Raw genomic sequence first — 9,636 nt, 5'->3', positions numbered from 1 at the left:
AGTGCAGGGGCATAGTGCCCAATCCAGAGTTTCCATTGATCTCTCTCTAGTTGCTTCTTGTACACCTCATTCACCAGTTTCGGAGGAAAAGAAGGCCACCAAAAATTTCATAAATGCAACAATTTCATAAAATTCTGGTCACTTATTGATACATTATCCCATTATCTTCAAGTCAAAAATTCAAAATCAATCCTTGTGGTTTACTTGAATTACAATTATCCCTATTTGATATCAAAATAAACTTATAGATCTTTGAGGTATGTCAAAATAACAATTTACTCTTTATAATAACATTCCAATTATATAAAACCTTGTTCCTATCTTCAATTGGTCAGCCAGTTCTTGAATATCAAATGCTTCACTCCTCACCGACCACTTTGGATTCGGATCACTTTCGCCATACCCAGCTTTGTCAAATGATACTATATAAACACCCACCTCATCGATCCTTCAATTCCTGCAACCTCAAAAAACAATTATGTTCAAGATGTTTGATTTATAAGCAGAAGGGTTGGTTTGGAGCAGAGTTGCTTACCTGAGAGAGTGGCAAAGGGTTGGAATAATTTCATCAATTGAGGATGAATCAGCCAACATTAGATTTCCTTTAATAGGGCCTTCGACCATGAGACCAAACCTACCGTCGTCCAAATGAAAAAAAAGATTCTCATAACTCTCTAAATCCAAACCACGTGGACAAATTATGTTTAGAACTTGGTACAACTCTGAAGCATCACTCTGATCAAGTACTACACGTGCCCCACACACCTTCACTTGTACATTTAGGCTGCCTGTTGTAATCGAAGCCTCAAGGTTGCCCCATCCACCCAAACTATTCCTCGCTCTTCTCTGGAACCACTCAGATGGTATATACACCCAAAATCCATTTGGCCCAACACAATGGGCTCCAGGGACACAAAGGACTAAGGGTTTTGTAAGATCAATTTCATTGGCTTGAAATTGACAAACAAAGTAGGGAAAATTAGGATTGCCGCCATCAAATGTTGTAGAATTCAAATTCCCATTCTCATTGAACTTTAGTTTTCTTCTCTTTTTTGGTTAAGTGTCAGGCTCGTGAACTTGATAAAGAATAAAAAGAGCATAACCCTTCCACTCATCTGAGCCCAAATCTGTATGCATTTTAATTTTTCCAAACGAATTACTGCTTTTATGGTTGAGCCACTTTGGGATTCCATATCCCACCAGCGCAGGGCCACATGCTACGATATTACTATAAAAACTTTGACTCTGTAAAAGAGAAAGATGTTAAATCAGCCAAAAGTACTATACAATATCATACATGTATGTGTGTTAAAAAGGAGAGTAAGAGACTCACATTGCAATAAATCCATAAAGGGCTTCGTGGATGCAAATGGAGGAACTCGCAGGGTTTGCCATCATAATCAATATAAGCGGCCACAAAAGAGCAATCAATGCTTCTCAATTTTTCATTTGAAGTCCACATCTGCATTTGGTTATAAAACATCTCCAGTGATGGACAATTTTTTACACGGAAGTATTTGAATCCCAATGGAAGCTTCGGCAATACTTGAAGCCAACTACAATCATCCAAGAAAAGTTCATAAAGAGGAGAAAGTTGAACGACACTATCCGGTATTCTCGTAAATTTGTTGCCACTTAGGTTCAACAAACGAAGTGAGGATAAACAACTAAGATCATTGGGGATCGCTCCATCCAATAGATTGCAATAACTCGGATTTAGTTTTCATAAAGAGCTTAAACTTGAGAATGAATTGGGGAACAAAGAATTGTCAGGATTTGAGCTCAATAGAAGCCTGCTACAATATGCCAAGGAAAGTATTTGAAGTTTGGGGAGTTGATAGACGCTAAAGGGCATCGTCGTAAATTTGTTCCCAAACAAATTTAAATAAGAAAGTGAGGATAAGCAACTAAAATCACTTGGAATTGCTCCATCAGATATATGGCGATAACTCAAATCCAGTTGTTCTAAAGAGCTTAAACCTGACAACGAATTAGGAATCAAAAGACTTATAATTGGCTCTGAGCTGCGCTTACCCCCAACATTTAAGACTTTGAGTTTCTTCAAAAATACAATGGAGGATGGTAATTTTCTTATAGCAGCCCCATTTGCTATAAGCACTTGTAGACATTCCATACCACTCAAGTTGTTTGGGATTTTCTTAAGTTTTGAGCAATAGGATATAGTGAGATATACAAGAGACGACAAACTCGTAAACGATAATGGTAACTTTTTTATGGCAATTCCAGTCAAATAAACTTCCCTCAAAGATGTCATATGACCCACAATATTTGGAAACTTGTTGAGTCTTGAGCAACCAGAAAGATAAAGAACTTGAAGAGATTCCAAGCTGATCTTATATGGAAGTCTCTTAAGACATTTGCAATCTCGTAGGTCCAATTCTTTAAGCCGCCTTAGAAATCCAATGGATGGGTGGACCTTAGACAAATTTGTACAATGTACAAGCGCTAGACTCCCATGAAGTCTTGTCTCTCGATCAAGTTACGAGATTGACTCAAGTCAATATGTTTCAATTTGTTAAAACTCTATTATAGAAGACCAATAAATATAGTTAAATAAAATAGATCAAATGAAGAAGAGTAAAAAGGAAGAATAAGAGAATAAGAAGAAAATACATTTTTGCGTAAGCCAAAATCTTACCTTCCATCCCATGGTCGTTTGATGAAGCTATAATGCATTATGAGCTCAACAAGGATTCCAAAGGATATCCCCACCATTTCATAACGCATAACTCATTGCTTAGCATGACATTCGAAGGATCTCCATGCCATTCCAGAGTATCATGAGCTTTAGAAAGCCATGGTAAAAAATCAGCTACATTGCTAATCTCAAGCATTTTCAATTTTTTCATATTTTAGAAGGCTTCAACATTTAGTCGCTCATGTTTCTGCAAAGGTAATTTCAGGACAATGCCTTTAACAGCATCAGTTCCCTAGTAGTTAAGAAAAATGAAATTAGTGTGGTGTGAATATTTGAAAAATACTTAAGAGGAATTAGTATAAAAAATATAATTCTCTATATTTGTGTCTAGAGTAATACACTTACAGTATTATTTTTCAATACGTGAGGGACATCATCATAACGCCACAATCTACTGCATCCACCAGGCTCCTCAGCAGACTCAAAATGAACTATATTTTGACCCATTTTTTGTAACAAATCATGCTTCCACAATCTTCCCCATGAGATGGATATAAGAGATTTGTCGACATGAACTTCGATATAGATATTCGGATAGTAACCAAAACTTTCTAGTTTGTGCATGATGCCATCTATATATGTTCCAGTAAAGAAACATGCAATATCCAGAAACAACTTTTTCTGCAAATCCTCCAATCCGTCAAAACTTATTTTGAGTTTATCTAAAATTTCTGCATTAGGATTTTCTTTTAGTAGATCCCTGGCACTTTTCCATGTAGCTATTGGTCTACCAAATAAGAAGGAACCAAAAACTTCAAGGGTTAAAGGAAGGCCTTGAGCATAATACACCATAGACAATTCCACATAATTTTCTTCAGGATAGGGTTTCTTGAAGGCTTTCCAACTAAAGAGTTCTAAAGCTTCAACATTATTCAGCTCCTTAACCTCATAGGTATTATTCACAAGTTTGTTAAGCAAATGACGATCTCTACTTGCTATAATGATTCTACTCCCTTGGCCAAACAAATCATGGCTCTCTGCTAATGTTTCAAGTTGTTTTTCTCCATCCACATCATTAAGAACAATAAAAACTTTTTCTTACTTAGTGTATGCGCTATCACTCTTCTTGTCCCATAATCATTCCATATATTAATTTCCCTTTCCATGAGGATCTCAGAAAGAAAGTGTTTTTGTAGATAAACTAGACCATGAGTTCTGGTTTCTTCTCTAATACCAGCAATAAAGTAATGTGCTTGAAATTGGTGAGAAACTCTTTCATAAATGACTTTTGAAAGAGTTGTCTTCCCAATTCCACCCATTCCATAAATCCCTATTAAGCGAACATCATCCAACCCAATACTAAGTAAGCTCATCATTTCCACCACTCGAAATTCTATTCCAACAAGAACCTTGGAAACATTTGAGAAGTTATGCTTAATCATGTACAATGCTTAGCTTCATTGAGCAAATAAATGATAATTCTTAATTTATGATGTAGCACCATAAATAAGGTTTTATTTGCTTGGTTCCTCGTACGGTCAAATAAAAATCCTTTTTTTTTTTTTTTTTTTTTTTTTTTTTAATTTTTTGAGAGTGTGTCTAATTTTATCATTATGAATTAAGGAAACTTCACTTAGCCCATTCAACTTCAATCACTTTTGCAATTATCTTTAAAATTCAAAAACTCTCAATTTAGTGTATCAAAATTCTAATTTTTTGCAATATCACAAATTCGTTAGGTTTTTTCGTTAAATAGGTCCAAAATTTCAAAATATCAGTATTTTTTTTGAAAAAAAAAAATAATTGCAAAGATTCAAGCGTGAGTATTTTTGCAAATTCCGTTAAATCCTGAACAAAGTCTGAATCTTTTCAATTCCTTTTTCTTTTTTCAAAAAAAGAAATGTGGGGTATTTTGGTAATTTTGACACCCATATGTGAAGATTTTAATTAAAAAAAAAAAAACCTAAGGGAAGGATGACGATGCAAAAAATTAGAAGTTCGATACACTAAATTTAAAGTTTTTGAACTTCATAAGGTAATTGCATAAGTGATAAAAGTTCAGGGAATTTAGTTTCCCCTAGCTAGTTTGTTAATTTATTTGTTTGCGTATTGTATTCCCTTTTACATAGTCATTTTTCTCTATTATCTTCACAATAAGATAAAGATATCAGAAAATTAAATATGTATACTACATAATGTTGTTGTTGTTAATCAAAGCAACTCTGCACGAAGTGTAAATTTGTGAGACAATGATAATATTGTTGAATAATAAACTTAATTTTAACATTTAGTTGAGTCTTTTCATTTCATATTTTTATATGTTACTAAGTGTATTTTCATTTCATATTCTCATATGTTACTAAGTGAGTTGAGGAGGTTGTGTCTTTTAGTTTTTCAAGAGTTATTTTACATAGGAGTTACATGGGAGTTATATGAGATGTTAATGAATGAAGTTATTGTAAAGAAGTTAGAAGGGTCATTTGTATCCTATAAATACCCACGTAAGCAAGTTATTTTATCAAGTTGAATAAAGTTGAATATTCCTCTTCCTATTTTGTGTCCTCTCTTAGTGAGTGTTATTTTCAATTTTTCAACAAAGTGGTATCAGAGCCATAGTTTGTTGATCCTAGAGAAATGGCCAATTCAACCTTCCAATTTCAATTCCCTCACCTTTCCAAAGACAATTTTGATAATTGGTGCATTCGCATGAAGGCGTTGCTTGGATCGCAAGATGCTTGGGAGATTGTAGAAAAAGGCTTTGATGAGCCTAGTGATGAAGCTCCTTTGAGTCCTAATCAAAGAGAAGCTTCTCAAAGACTTCAAAAGAAGGATCAACAAGCTCTCACTCTTATTCATCAATATTTGAATGAAGCTATGGTCGAGAAGGTGACGAATGCAACAGCCTCCAAGCAAGCATGGGAGATTCTTCTAAACTCCTATCAAGGAGTTGATAGAGTGAAGAAAGTTCGCCTTCAAACATTAAGAGGCGAATTTAAAGTTTTGCGAATGAAAGAATCCGAGTCAATTGCGGATTATTTTTCAAAGGTGTTGGCCATAGTAAATCAAATGAAGAGATATGGAGAAAAATTGGAAGATGTTCGAGTCCTTGAGAAGATCCTCCATTCCTCGCAACAAAAATTTGACTATATTGTTGTAGCTATTGAAGAGTCAAAAGATTTAGAAGCCATGAGTATTGATCAACTTATGGGATCTCTTCAAGCCCATGAAGAAAGGCTTAACAAGAAGAAGGAAGAGCCATTGGAGCAAGTTCTAGCTACAAAACTCTTTTTCAAAGAGAAGGAAGAAGAGCAAGAAACGAGTCAAAGAGAACAAGGACGATGATGTGGTCGTGGCTGTGGTAAAGGAAGAGGAAGAAGCCCATGTAATTGGAACAATTACGAAGAAAGCCGTCAAGCATCAAGAGGACGAGGACGAGAAAATAATTGGAAGCAATATGGAAGAAGGTATGATAAATCTCAAGTTAAATGTTATAATTGCCAAAAATATGGTCATTATGCTTGGGAGTGTAGAAGTGATGCTAACAATGTTGAAGAGGAAGCCAATTATGTTGAAAACGAGGAAGCAGAGCCCACTTTGTTGCTTGCTTATAACGGAGAAGAAAGAGGAGAGAAGAACTCGTGGTATCTTGACAACGCGGCAAGCAACCATATATGTGGAGACAAAAACAAGTTTGTCGAGCTTGATGAATTGGTGAGCGGGAATGTTACTTTTGGAGACATGTCAAAAGTTCTAATAAAAGGGAAAGGTACAATCTCAATTCGCTTGAAAAATGGAGGACAACAATTTATTACAAATGTTTATTTTGTTCCACGTATGAAAAGTAATATTTTGAGCTTGGGACAACTCTTGGAAAAAGACTATGAAATTCATATGAAAAATCGTAGTCTTTTACTAAGAGATGACAAGAAGAATCTAATAGCCAAAGTTCTTCTGACAAGCAATAGAATGTTTTTATTAAATATTCAAACGGATGTGACTAAATGTCTCAAGACTTGCATGAAAGATTCATCTTGGCTTTGGCATTTGAGATTTGGGCATGTAAATTTTGGCGGATTAAAATTGTTGGCACAAAAGAGGATGGTGAATGGCTTGCCTTCTATCAATCAACCGGATCAACTTTGTGAAGGATGTCTTGTCGGCAAACAGTTTCGGAAAAACTTTCCAAAAGAATCTACTACAAGAGCAAATGAGCCATTTCAATTTGTTCATGCGGATGTTTGTGGTCCAATTAAGCCATCTTCATTCGGTAAAAATCGTTACTTCCTTCTTTTCATTGATGATTTTAGTTGAAAGACTTGGGTCTATTTTTTAAAGGAAAAATCTCACGTGTTTGAGGTCTTCAAAAAACTCAAAGCCTTTGTGGAAAAACAAAGTGGCTATTGTATTAAATCCTTGAGATCCGATAGAGGAGGCGAATTCACATCTAATGAATTTAAAGAATTTTGTGAAGAAAATGGAATTCGTTGCCCTTTAACTATTTTGAGATTGCCACAACAAAATGGTGTTGTTGAAAGAAAGAATGGGACAATTCTCAATATGGCTCGAAGCATGTTGAAGACAAAAAGAATGCCTAAAGAGTTTTGGGCAGAAACTGTTGATTGTGCGGTATATCTTTCTAATCGTTGTCCTACAAGAAGCCTATGGAACTAAACACCACAAGAAGCATGGAGTGGAAACCACAAGAAGCATGGAGTGGAAGAAAGCCAAGTGTTTCTCATTTGCGAGTTTTTGGAAGCGTTGGCTATAGACACGTACCGGATCAAAAGCTCCAAGCTTGATGATAAAAGCAAAAGGTACATTTTCATTAGCTACGACTCAAGTTCTCAAGGCTACAAGCTTTACAATCCAAATTCCGGCAAAGTTGTAATTAGTAGAGATGTGGAGTTTGATGAAGAAGACTTTTGGGATTGAAGCATTCAAGAGAAAGAAAATTATGATTTCTTTCCTTTTCTTGGAGAAGAAGAGTCAAGAAACGAAGAGCCCACTACACCTTCTCCATCTCGAACAAGTCTTAGTACACCGTCGTCGTCATCTTCAAGTGGAAGTTCTAGTGAAAAGCCACCACATATGAGAAATCTTCAAGAACTCTATGAGGTAACAGAGAATTTAAATGATGATCTGAATCTATTTTGTCATTTTGCGGATTGTGAGCCAATAGGTTTTGAGGAAGCGGTAAAAGATGAAAAATTGAGAAATGCCATGGATGAGGAAATCAAAGCAATTGAAAAGAACACATGGGAGTTGGCGAATATTCCAAGAGTAAAAAAACCCATTGGAGTGAAATGGGTGGTCAAGGCAAAGAAGAATGAAGAAGGAGAAGAGTGGATCCAACAATCTTCAAGAGTTTAGTTGGAAGTTTGAGATACTTGACAAGACCAGATATTCTCCATGGAGTTGAGCTTATTAGTCGTTATATGGAGTCACCTACCTCATTTCAAGGCGGTTAAAAGAATTCTTCGTTATTCAAGGAGGCTAAAAGAAATTAAGTTTAAAAGGGGGTGTTGAATAAGAAACTTAATTTTAACATTTAGTTGAGTATTTTCATTTCATATTTTCATATGTTACTAAGTGTCTTTTCATTTTATATTCTCATATGTTACTAAGTGAGTTGAAAATGTTGTGTCTTTTAGTTTTTCAAGAGTTATTTTACATAAGAGTTACATGAGAGTTACATGTGATGTAAATGAATGAAGTTATTGTGAAGAAGTTAGAAGGGTCATTTGTATTCTATAAATACCCATGTAAGGAAGTTATTTTATCAAGTTGAATAAAGTTGAATATTCCTCTTCCTATTTTGTGTCTTCTCTTAGTGAGTATTATTTCAAATTTTTCAACAAATATTGTTTATTAGTAAGATGTAATTTGACTATTTATATCACAGTTTTGATGTGATTCTTGATTTGTTATGGGTACTTACTGTTTGATTTTTTATTTTTTTTTGGGTTATATATATATATACACACATACTTATTCTACAAAATCTAAGCTATTTATGATGATGATGCCAAATTAAATCCAATAAATGATTTAGCTAGATCCATAAGAAAGATAAAAAGAAACGGAAAGATGCTTCTGTCACTATAAAAATAGACAAATGATTGTTAGTGAGGCAAGAAAAAAGACTAATTAAATGATACCTATCATGTACATGCCATCCAGAGATATTGCCCACTTCTCTAAAACAGTTCTCTACTTCTGTATCATCTCAATGTTAACTTCGCTTTTTATTTATTTATTTTCCCAAAGAAGCTTCATGTCTAGCAAAAGCTTCTGCAAAAGTTCCCGTTTGGTTTCGTATATCGGAAGGATTCACATGGTAGAAAATGGGCAAAATTGTCAGCCCCGTGTCTCTCATGCATTGGACGATCTTGACAAGTTCAATGAGGCACCATTTTGAGGAAGTGTAGTTTGGAGAGATAACGGTGATGGCGTAAATGGATTCTTGTATTGCTTTTAAGAGCTCTTCACAAATAGATTTTCCTCGCTCGAGCTTTTCATCGTCTCTAAACACGGTAATCCCTTTTTGTTTCAAAGTAGCATGCAGATGGTCTATAAAATTCTTGCGGGTTTCTTTGCAGTAGAAATTGAGGAAAACATCTTATCAACATGGAGGTGTTGAAGAAGGAGATGAAGGGGCTCTCAGAGTGCTTGTGGACGCCATGGGAGACTTAGAAGCTTGTTTAATAATGCAATATTAGCAACAAAAAAAAAAAAAAAAATGCAATATTGCTAATTTGCAGATTTCGAGAAAAGGCTTTACCTAACTTGGCTACCCTGCTTTACTCTGCTCTCCCGTCACTCTCTCTCTCTCTGCCAATATCATGAGATAATTGATCAGTCCTGAATTATTGGTTAGGCTGCTTGCTCTACAAAAAAACAATTTTTTCTTGACTGGAATTTTTTGACGTTTTCTGGTGTCTGACACGTCAAAAAATTTTTTCTGACGTGTCATTTTT

At 35.1% G+C, this 9,636-nt stretch overlaps 2 pseudogenes; both read right to left on the bottom strand.

The window, feature by feature from the left end:
- Positions 1-282: 282 nt before the first annotated feature.
- Positions 283-2,855, bottom strand: LOC148584162 (uncharacterized; annotated as a pseudogene).
- A 191-nt stretch (positions 2,856-3,046) lies between these two features.
- Positions 3,047-9,341, bottom strand: LOC148584161 (disease resistance protein RPV1-like; annotated as a pseudogene).
- Positions 9,342-9,636: the final 295 nt, after the last annotated feature.

This window comes from Corylus avellana, chromosome 8 (genome assembly GCF_965113065.1).
Source record: "Corylus avellana chromosome 8, dhCorAvel1.hap1.2, whole genome shotgun sequence".
Taxonomy (NCBI): domain Eukaryota; kingdom Viridiplantae; phylum Streptophyta; class Magnoliopsida; order Fagales; family Betulaceae; genus Corylus; species Corylus avellana.
This window is presented reverse-complemented; position numbering and strand designations above follow the sequence as displayed.